The 11,568-nt window shown below is 45.4% G+C and overlaps 1 protein-coding gene across 1 annotated transcript in view; it reads left to right on the top strand.

Moving 5' to 3' along the window:
* The first annotated feature begins 8,598 nt into the window (after positions 1 to 8,598).
* Positions 8,599 to 11,568, top strand: part of IQCA1 (IQ motif containing with AAA domain 1) — a 54,125-nt gene continuing 51,155 nt past the window's right edge. The window contains exon 1 of the mRNA XM_023523189.1: positions 8,599 to 8,720. The gene's annotated coding sequence lies outside the window, so the exon portion shown is untranslated. The remainder of the gene's footprint in view (positions 8,721 to 11,568) is intronic.

The following is an 11,568-nucleotide window of genomic DNA, read 5'->3' as shown; positions in this document are numbered from 1 at the left end:
CCTCGCCACATCAGTGATCTTCCGGAGAAGCACCGTTTGACCATCGCTGCAGATGCACCAGTGGCGTTTGATGACGTTGACATCAAAAGCCATTTTTAGAAAAATGCCTTAATCAACTAAAAATAGGAAAACTTGTCTTCACCTTAGAGTATTTATTATGGAAACCAAGAGAAGTTTTTGCACAATTGTCAACAGTGAAGCGTTAGAGCATTGCCCTCAACAGTGAAACTCAAGAAAAGATTACTTGCTATCAGAATTATTAGTTAATATTTCCCTGAAAGTTCTAACAAATGCAATACGATAAGAAAACAAAAAGGAATTGTTAATATTTTAGAGCTGATCATTTTATCACTGTTTTCATATTTTGTGATTATTTTTCTTTAAAACAATAAAATTAACAAGAAATCATATTGACATATTATACAGAATTGTACAGAATTATATTGACAAAATTATACTGAAGAATATAAAAGACGACTTGAACAAATAGACCGATGGATGGTTTTCCCAGATAGAAAGGCCCAGTGAGGTACAAATACACATTATCTTTCTGTGATTCTACACAGTCAATGCAATTTCAATCAAATCAAAAAAAAAAAATTCATTGACAAAATCACTCTCCAGTTTGTAGGGAAGAATGACTGCATGAAAATATCCAAAAGCTTTTGAAAAGGAACTATAATTATGGGGAACTTGCCCTCCTTGATGTAAAGGAAATTATAAAGATAAAGTAATTTAAACATCATGGTTTTGGGAAAAGAATAGACCGATAGCAGCAACGACAAAAGTAGCACAGCATGTGGATGCACGTAGCATTGACTGAACACACGTTCCGCACCACGTCCTGTGCACTCGATGTATGTGAACTCATCCAAAACTCCGAACTTAAGAAGATCAAACAATTTGGCCAAATTCAGTCAATAAGTTGTGGAGCTGTTATTCAAACCCAAATAGCCTGACTCCTGAACAGTATGCTCAGAAACCGAGTCAGGGACAAACTGGAATTCAATAACATAACTACGATGTCATAAATAAGTAAGGAAGGGTGGACTATTCACTAAATACTATCAAGACAACTGGCTCGCCGTTTGACAAAATTAAGCAAATCCTTACCTACCTTATTACACAAAATAAATTTTCAATGCATTAAATATTGACATGTAAAATATTAAACCACAAATTGCAAAATGAAATTGTTTGAATATTTAATAGTAGTAGAGAATAATTTTATAAGCATGTCACCATAGACAGAAAGTAAAAAGAGAATAGGATGAAGTATTCGACATCATAAAACGCAAATGGCAAAAAAATGTATCATAAATTAAGGTCATAAGATACACTGGAGAAAATATTCACAACATGTGTGACAATAGGTACCTTTCATATATAGAGAGCTCTTGGAAAATAATAAGAAAAATGTGAACATCTTAGGAGGAAAAAAGGCAAAGAATACAAACAGAAATTTAACAAGACATTTTGCAACTCACTAAGAAAAAAACTTAAGTTATGCATACAATAATGTTACTATATCTCTTTTCACCTATAAGATTGGTAAAAATTTTAAATCATAATAACTGGAGGTAGCTGGCATGTGAAGAGGCCCATGCACATACATCGATGCCGGATACCTACATTAACATGACCTTTTTCTGAGAAACACAGATCAAGTAAATATCAAAATTTTTAATATGAATTAAAATTTGACCCATAAATGCTTTTAAGGAATTTATGGTAAGGAAATAGTAAGACAAGTTGCCAGAGATCGAGACCAACAAACAAACTTTCCCAGAAAGGGCCAAATTTTAAACATTCGAGTCTGTGAGACGTGCGTTATCTGTCACGACCACTCATCTCCACCATCGTGGTGAGAAAGCAGACACAGACAGTGTGTCAACGAACGGGCACGGCTCTGTGCCAGTCAAACTTTATTTGTAAGCGTGGACACGGGCCAGATGTCGCCCATGCAGTGTAACGTGCCGACCCCTGCCGCAGGCCGCCGAGGAAGCTGCCACGTCTTCATGTCTGTCACAGCGACACAGCAGAAAGCAGGCCAGCGCTCTTTAACCGGCAGGGAACTGGCGAGGCCACACGCAGCGCTACGCGGCAGAGCGCACCAGAGCTGTGCCATGGCCGGGACTCCCCGGCCCCTGCTTGGCCTGCGTCTCCCCGCACCCCCCGCACGCGCCCTCACGGTCAGTCACATGGCTGCCTCTTTTTGTCGGGAAGCGCTCTTTCCCCATCCCCGGCCAAGTCCAAGGCCGAGGCCAAGGTCGGCTTCCACAGCCCTCCGTCAGCCCTCCGGAGGCCTCCTGTCTGTGTCCTCTGCCCTCCGCGGCCACGTAACGTCCACCCTCCCGTTTGGGAGTTCACCAGGCCCTGCCTGAGGGCCCGTCATTTTGACTGGGTGTCATTTTGCTTTTTATGTTCGAGTCTTGTCCCTCCAGTTAATTCACAGGCACAAGTCACGTCTTGAAAGTCCTTGGCAAGCAGCCAAACACGTGTCGTGTGAGTTTAGAAAGGTAACAGTTACCTGCCGGTGGAATGTCTAGATTGTCCATGAGAAACACCCATGAGTAGAGTTAACATCTACAACCACAGGCAGACTGAAACTAAAAGAGAACCGAGGATGTCTGATTCGTAACAAAAATAAAAAGGAGTGACCACGAAGCGGCATGACTTTACGAGACAGATGGTTGAGGAGCCGGGCTGGCAGAGTGGGGGTCACAGCCCCCTGCAAGGTGGGCTTGTGGCCTGAGGCTGGCTGTGCCCCCCATCTCTACGTTTTATCATCTGCAAATGGAGATCTGAGCAATGGCCACCTCCCCGGACAGGTGTGTAATTAGAGGAGGTGACACGTGCTCTGAGAACGCAGCTGGGCTCGATGACATCTTCCAGAACACTTTAGCGATCGTCACAAATGTCAGTAGGAGGAGGAAGATAAAGTGACAGACCAAGCCCGATCGTTCCAATAACGTACTCAAGAGCCGAGTTTATTTTTAAGAAACAAACATCGCACAAATATTTTTTTATGAAGTGAGCAGAATCACATTGATATCACATCCAAAAAAAGATGGGATACAAATAGAACCACAGGTCAGCCTTCCTGATGAGTTTTAATGCAAAAATTGTCACCGAAATACCAGCACACCAAAACCGCCAGCACATTAAGTAAGTGAAACAGCGCATCCAAGCGCCAGTTATTCCCAACCACAAGAACAGGTCAAGCTGGAAAGGGAATGGACGCGCCCCTCGCGTAACGGGGCCCCAAAGCGAAAACCGGAAGCTCATCGCTGTGGATGCTGAACGGGCATCTTACGAATCCAACGTTCATTCTCGGTATTAAAAAATAAAACGACTGGAATGCATGGGTACTTCGTTAACGTGGCAAAATATTTCCATCTTAGTTCAAAAGCCAATGTCATGCTTAAGGAAATTCACTAGAAACGTTTTCACTGATGTCAGGAGAAATACAAAGGTGGCCATTGTCACCGTCATCTCGTAGGATCTGTTGAACCCTATTAGACCAAAGAAAGAACATAGAGATATAGAAATTGGAGTGGAAGAGGCAAATTTATCACTTGTTGAAGATGTGTTCTATACTTATAAAAGCAAAGAGAATAAACTGAGAAACTAAACAATCTGAGAAGTCAGATGAGGGTGTTACAAAATTAATATTCGGAAAGCAATGGCTTTTGTAGGTACAGACAGCAGCTAGATAGAAAATAAAGAGTCCATTTACAATAGCAACAACAACACAAAGATAAAATAGCCAGGAATAAACTTAATAAATGAGGGTTTTATGTGAAGAAAAGTTTAAAACATTCTGAGGGGTAAAAACAAAGAGATGAAAAAGCATACCATGTGTTTAGGTGTTCAACATCATAAATACTTCATCTCTCTCAAACATCATATTTAAATGTAATATGATCTAAATAAAAATACCAACAGCATTAGTTTGGAGCTCGGGGGTGGGGCACAGGGCAGGTGACCAACCTGATTCTAAACTTGAAGTTGAAAATAAGTAACCTAGAATAACCAGTAAAATTCTGAAAACAAAGGGTAACGAGAAACCAGCCCAATTGTTAAAACAACTTATCAAGAGCCCATTGGTATAAGCAAATGATTAGAAGGATGACACATCAGTGGAAAAGAATAGAAAATCAAGACGTCTACCCAAACACACATAGAAATTCGGTATGTAATAAAGGTGGCATCTCGCCTTTCTTGTGTAAGAAAAAGGACAGTATATATGGTATTAGAATAACCAGGTTGTCATCTGAAAAAAAAAAAAGAAAATTAAATCACTATCTTTTTATACTTTACCCCAGAATGATTCTGAATGGATCAACGATTTAAATGTCAAACAAAACCAAAAGACAAAAAGACTCGAAGAAGCCAAGGAAGAAATATGTCGTGACCTCATGGCAGGAAAGACCTTTCTGCCTCTGCCACAGAGCCCAGGAGTCGTAGAAGAAAAAGCGATAAATTAAGCTACACGTGCACAAAAAAATTTTAGCCTGCGTGGTACAACCAACCCAAGTAAAATCAAATGACAGATGAAATCCTGGGAGATTTATTTGTAATAAGTATCACAGATAAGAGATCATTTTTCTAATATATAGAGAACTCCCACAGCTCTATAAGAAAAAGATCAATAACCTAATACAAAAAAAAAAAAAAATAGCCAAGGGATATGAAGAGACGGTTCTCAGAAAAGAAAACCTAAATGGATTTGAAACATAATAAAAGATGTTCAACATATGACAAGATCATTGACCTCACACATACAAGAGAAATGCAAATTAAAACTACACTGACCGGACAAAGTTGATAAATTGAACCTTATCAAAAGTCAAAACTTTTGCACTTCAAAAGACACATCAAGAAAATGCAAAGACAAGAACAGACTGGGAGAAGACATTTCAAAACATATACCTGATAAAGGACTTGTATCCAGAATGTATCAAGAACCCTTACATCATCTCAGTAATGAGAAGACAAACAATCCAATCAAAAATTGGCAAAAGGCTTGAATAAACAGTTCACAAAGAAAGATATAGGAATAGCTAATAAACACATGAAAAGATACTCCACATCTTTAGTCACTGGGGAAATGAAAATCCAAACCACAAAGAGATACCGTTTCATACCCACTAGGGGACGGCCGTTATCAAAAAGACAGACGATAACAAATGTTGAGGAAGTGGGAAAAGGGACTCCTCATACGTCGCTGGTGGGAATGTAACACAGTGCACCATTTTGAAAAATGAGTTTGTCAGGTTTTCAAAAGTTAAACATAAATTTAGCAAGTGACCAGCAGTCCACGCTAAGGACTCTACCCAAAAGAAATGGAAACACGCGCCCACGCCAAAAACAAATTTGTATATATATATGCATAGCGGCATTACTCATAATAGCCAGAACTCAGAAGCGACATAAATGTCCACCAGCTGGCAAGTGGAGAGTGGAACGTGGCGTGCCCGGGCGAGAGAATGTCACTCGGCGACTAGTAAGGGACAGCCGGTGTGCTGCATATGATTCCACTTCTGTGACGCGCTCAGGGAGGTGCATCCGTGGAGCCTCGTGCTTGCTGGGAGCGGGGAGAGGAAAGAGAGAAGGGGTAACAGTTAATGAGGGGGCCCGATCGGGGCGGTGGAAAGGATCCGAAACTGGTTCATGGTGATGGTCCCACGACTTGGTAAATTTACTTTAAAAAAAAAAATTGTACATTTGGAATGTATGATACGTAAAATATGCCTCAATAAAATTAAATATATTTTTAGAAAATAAAATAAAGCAGGTGGCATGCCAGATTCGGTCTTCTGGACCCATGATTTTCAAAAATAAAAAATAAAGAAGACGGCTGACTTACTAAGCAGTGCGGTGCCCTCCTAAGTTTGGGAGATTTCGCTGTAGTTGAAGAGAATAAGCTAAATAAATTCATTACTGGCATTAAAAAAAAACACACACACACAGAACAACTGCAGTGACAGCATTTTTCCGCCCATGCCGTTGGCAAGTATAACACTCTGTGTCAGCGAGCATGTGGGCAAGCGAGCAGTCGCCCGCATGCCGGCAGACGTGTAAACAGGCACGGCTCAGCGGAAGATCTGACAAGATTACACACGGATGTACAGCTCAATCCAGAATTTCTCCTCTTAGGAATTTATCCTGCAGATATGCTCACACACCTGCAAGATGATATTTGCATGAATTTATTCATGGCAGCGTTGTCGGGAATAGCAAAAGATTGATAATAACCTGCATTTCCAGTCATTGGAGAATGATCAAATAAATTACACTACATCTATGAAAAATTGGACGAGGAACGTCCTTCTGTATTGCGAAGGAAAGATGGCCAAGGTATACGTCATTTAGGAGAAAAATGCAGAACAAAAGAGCATGTACAAAATGCTAACATTTGGACGAGGCAACAAATGTGAGCTTATAATATGTATTCGTGTGTATACATGTGAACGTGTGTGTGCACTGTAGTGACGAGCATGAGCGAAATAAACTCAGCATTGGTTTAAAGAATGGACCACTGCGCCACATACCGTTTTTCACGGATGAGGTCAGCAAGCCTGGCACAACAGTGTCAGCACACTTCACGTGTGGGATGTGTGTGTACACACATGGAGTTACAGAATCTATGCAGAATGCCTCTAGAAGCACATCTGAGATTTTGGGGTTGGCTTTAGAAAGTGTGTCTTGTTGGCTGGCTCACAGCACGGGGAGAAAACATTTCACGAGTACTCTTCCATAATTCTGAATGATGGACCATGTAAACATATTATCCATTCAAAAACCAGATTAATAAACGAAGTTAGGATGTAAACAGTACAGTGGGTAAGGCTTTAAAGACGCACTGAATGGTATGCTCCACAAATAAAGCTTTCGTCCTCTTTTTCGACTGCTCACATTTACATATTGTTTAAAGTCTTCATATTTCCAGAAGTTTCTAAACTTCCAAGAACCCGAACTGCCCGTGCCCCGTACATGCGCAGGAACTGGGACTGGTTCTGGGGGTCGAGATGAGCCTGGTCCCCAAGGAAAACGTTGCTCTTTTGACAAGGAACTTTTAATCCTGTCCAAAAACACCCCTTTCATTACCAAAAAGTGCGCACAACACTTTTTGCGTCACCTTCCCAGCACCCCATCTCGAGCCTCCCCCCACCAAAACCTTCCTGAGAGCCTGGGGGTGGGGGTGGGGCCGCTGGATAGTGTGGAGTCGTATGCACGACTATAGTTTGCTTTGGGTTTTTGTAAAGTCCAGAGGGTGCCAAAATAGCCCTTTGTTCACGATGAAGCTTTTATCGTTTTAAAGGTGTGAGCTTAGCTCCTAAGAATGACGTAGGTGTAAATAGCAAAACTATAATACCAGAAAATAGACTTCAGCATCTTAGTAAATCACAGCAAGACAGCATCAAAGAGACTTGCTCCCCGAGGGCGATTTCCTCTAATGTACTAGAGGCGGAGCGACGCAGTGACCTCAGCCCCTGTTAGAATCGCGCGCCTTGCTCACTGATCTGTCTAGGCGGCTGGCACTCGCTTCCATTTCTTTCCACTTCGACTACACTGTGTGTCCCGAAACCACGTTTTTTGTTTAACTCCCCGCGTTCGATACTACAGGATGAACCCAGACGTATCGTCTTGCATCTTGCCTCTTTTCTTCTGTGTTGTGACACTCGTCCTGGTGACCACCTGTTCGAATCCCAGCCCAGCCGCTTAGCAGCTGGGTGTCCTTGACCAGGCTACTGAACTCTGAGCCTCAGTGTCCGCATCGCTAAAATGGGCCGATGGCAGCTGTGCTCGGCGGTGAACGAGTTAGTCTTTGTGACACTCTCACATCCATGCCTGGTCCAGTGCCAGTGCCGTGGATGGACACGCCGATGTCATTTCAGAGCTGAGGAAACCGAGTCTCAGAGAAGTTGTGCCTCCCAGTGATGAGCAGAGCCTGAGGGTCAAATGGGATGTGTGACCTGTCGTCGTCACCCTCCCAGCTCCCAGAATCCTTAGCTCTCTGTCACCGCGAGTGAGAACTCAGCAGACTCTCAACTGGATTGAACTGAATTATATGGTCTTCTACAAACTTGTACTCATTCTTTAGTGATGCTAATCCTATGTGAACCAGGTGCTTTTTAGCAAATATGTTAAAGTTGAGAGGAATAAATGGGTTCGGGTCACCGTAGGAAATGTAAATTGAATGACAGGTGGAAGAAACCAGCACTGACGAGGTGTGTGGTCATTTATGGAGAAGTGACATTATTACAGGAGCAGCTGTCACAACCAGAATTCAGGCAGGAAACAGGTGCGCTCTGCTGGGATCTGGGGACGAGGTGTGGGCACGCCTGGCACTCGGCCGTGGCGGAGGTGTTGAGGGAGCCTCCGCCTCTCTCTCCATCTGCCCTGGGAGACGCGGCTGCTGCCTCCCACCGAGGCAGAGCGCCGGCGGGAACGCCGGTGATGCGTCCCCAAGAGGGCCAGCGTCTGGGCCCAGCGCAGGGCAGCAAGGGAGCCGGACCCGCACAGACGCTTCCCTCCGGACAGTCTCGTGAGGGCTCCATTAAAACGCTGCCGCTGTGTCTTTTTCACTCTAGGTTATCGGTGATATTATTGCCAACCAAGAAGAAGAGGAAAAAAGCAAACGGAAGAAAAAGAAGAAAAAGGAAAAGAAAGCCAAAAAAAAGGAAAGGAAAAGAACGAAGGAAAAAAAGAAGGTAAGGGGCTCGGAAGGTCAGAGATTGGCGTCGTTTCGGGGTTTTCTGTGTGTGTTTTTCGCTTTTGTTTTGTTTTTTTGTTGTTGTTGTTGTTGTTTTTGCTTTGAATCAGTGGGATAATCAAGTTCGCGGAGGCAGCAGTCGTTTGTTTCCTAGAAAACCAAGTTTTTCAGTTTTCTTTTTTTATGTTGGTCCACAATCGATTGCCATCTTTTCTATGATTTACAAAAACCTGTCTGGATGAGGAGTAGTTTCAACAACTCGGAGACTTGCCGTGTGTGTTCACATATGTGCTAGCTTTGAATTTTCAATCTTCAAAACAAATGGTCCCACCGATCTTTCCTCAAGGGTAGAAATAAAGAAAAACGCTTGGCAAACCAAGCGGCCACTGCAAAATCAAACAGTTGTATCGACTGTGATCAAAGCGAGTTCCTTCAGATTTATCACCTGACGCTGACATCTCGGTGTGTTCTCATGAAAGTTTCTGTTTCTCACTATCCAGAGGAAATCAGAGTTCAGAGCGTGTCACTTCGGGCCAGGCCTCACCTGGTGTGATGGGGTTGGCGGTGGCAGAGGGGGTGGCGGTGGCGGAGGGGCGGGCTCGGCAGGTGCTGGTGTCTTGGGACCTTCACCTTGGAGCGCATGGAGAGGTGCAGCCCCGGGCGGTTCTTCATTCACAAAAACTCCTCCGGGGATGGAGCTCAGGCCGGACGCTCATCCTACCATGCGGACGTGTTGAGATTGGTGTTTTGATACAAATACCGCTTCGCAGCTGCCCCGACCCCGACCGGAACCAGCTTCAAGGCCGTGGTCCCCGTGACTCGGTCGGGGGCAGAGACCAGCCCTAGCTGGGTCACAGCAGCCACGCCCCTCGTGTTCCAACAGGTGGGTTCTGGTGACGCCCAGGCCGAGGACCGCTGGGTGGGGAGCCCCGGGGTGGGGTGTGGCGCCGCGTCACAGCGAGGGGGAAACGCGACAGGCCGTGTGGTCACAGAGGACGGTGACGGGAGCAAGGATTCGGGAGCCACGAGTAAGGGGGAGGGTGACAGTGGGCCTGAGATGCGACGCCCAAAGTCCCGGCAGACGCGACGGTGATAAAACCAGCGTATTGTTTGAAATTCGTCGGCATGACCGCGGCTGCAGCCGACGGGGGGCAGGGGACCACCCCGCTCGCGTGTCCCGTCTCCCGCTCTGCGACCAGCCCCCACCGGCCCGGCCCCCTGTAGCTGTGCTCCCCTGCCGTTTGGGGCGCCACCTCCCCCGCCGCAGTGGGTGCGGAATCGGCCCATCGGTCGCCCCGTCAGGACCCAGACGCCACTCCCAGCCTCCCGGCCTGTCCCGCCGACCTCTCACACGAAGTCCCTCCCGAGGCATTGTTCCAGGTCCACGGGAGCCGCTCCATGCGAGGTTACTCCCCGCACTGTCCCCCAGCAGCCGCATCCAAGGATGTCACGTTCGGGTACGGAGACCCAGCCCGCTGGCCTCACTGGGACAACTCTGAAGCGTTCTCCTCGCTCCCGGGCTCCCCGTGGGGTCAGCTGATGGCTCCCTTGCCGCGGCATCGCGGTCAGCGCCCCCCTCTACCTGGTGCAGCCGCCCCCCACCCCAACCCCTGCAGGGCTGGTGTTCCCAGTAAACCAGGCCCCGCCTGTACCTGCGTGCGTCCAGGAAGCCCAGCCCACGAGGCCACCAGTGCCCTGCTAACCTGCCCCTACCCCAGAAGTTCCAAATTGTTTCCTCCCCCAAAAAACAGCTGACTGGATATAGTCAGTTCTTATAATCTTCCTCTCGCTTGGCAAAGCAATTCTGATGCGGCTCCTAAGAAAAAGGATAATTGGAAGAATTTCAAGTTTATTCTAAGCATCTCTCCCTCTAAATATGCATGAGGGAGTCTGACACTCGTAAGTTTTCACTATTAGTGAAGCTTGTTCCATAAAAATCTGAAATTATCAACTATATAATCTAGTCTTTGTCGAGGGAAAGTATTTTTTTAACTGGCTATTAAAGAGTCACTTAATGAACAGTTTGGGACAAAAAGCAAATCTGGGTACATCAGCATTTATGAAGTAGCTGCAAATGATGGGGGACGTTCTGCAGAATTATTTAGGGATGAATTCATGAAAAGTATAAGTCTACAAAGTGGCAGTGTGATTATTAAAAGAATAAATGGTAAGCGTTAGTAAATTTGGTGTGTTTAAATCATGTGGGCGTGCTTCGTGCAGATCAGAATACCCTTTCCGTTGACTTGTAAAAGTCGTAGTCTAGAATCCATCCTAAAGTATCTGGAAACGTTCCAGAAACCAGCTATTCAAATAAAACACAAAAAAGCAGGGAGAGAAAAAACTGGTTTTATTTAACCTGCAGAGACACTGACTCACCCCGAAACCTGGGTCATGCGGCAGAGCTGCGTGACTGTCCTTTGGGTATTTTTATAACACTTAGTCATTTATCAGTTGTCAGCCCCGTATATGGTCAGATAACTTAGGAAAGACCTACCAAAAAAAAACTGATAGGCGTCTGAACCTCTACGAAGCTCTATAAATAGACAATAAACTCTTCAAAATATCACTCACGTGTAAGACTGAAAGTTCGTGAGTTTGCGAGGTTTTCAGGTGAGCATAAACAGCGGGCAGGAGCCGTGAGAGGCACCTGGAGCAGAAGGGGGTCAGGGACGGGGGATGAGGGACTGCACGCAGGGTTCCGGGCAGTCTCTGGGCCGAAGAACCAGAGGACAACTTCAGAGCACGATGACATGAGGCCAGGGATACTATGTGGTGTTGGGGCCTGCCAAGGTCAGAGCAGGTGCGGGATGGCCAGGGGCTGGGCGGGGCCTTCTGCCTTGGAAGGG

The sequence above is a fragment of the Pteropus vampyrus genome, unplaced genomic scaffold (assembly GCF_000151845.1).
Source record: "Pteropus vampyrus isolate Shadow unplaced genomic scaffold, Pvam_2.0 Scaffold381, whole genome shotgun sequence".
Taxonomy (NCBI): Eukaryota; Metazoa; Chordata; class Mammalia; order Chiroptera; family Pteropodidae; genus Pteropus; species Pteropus vampyrus.
Note: the sequence above shows the minus strand (reverse complement) of the source record. Positions and strands in the feature narration are given on the sequence as shown.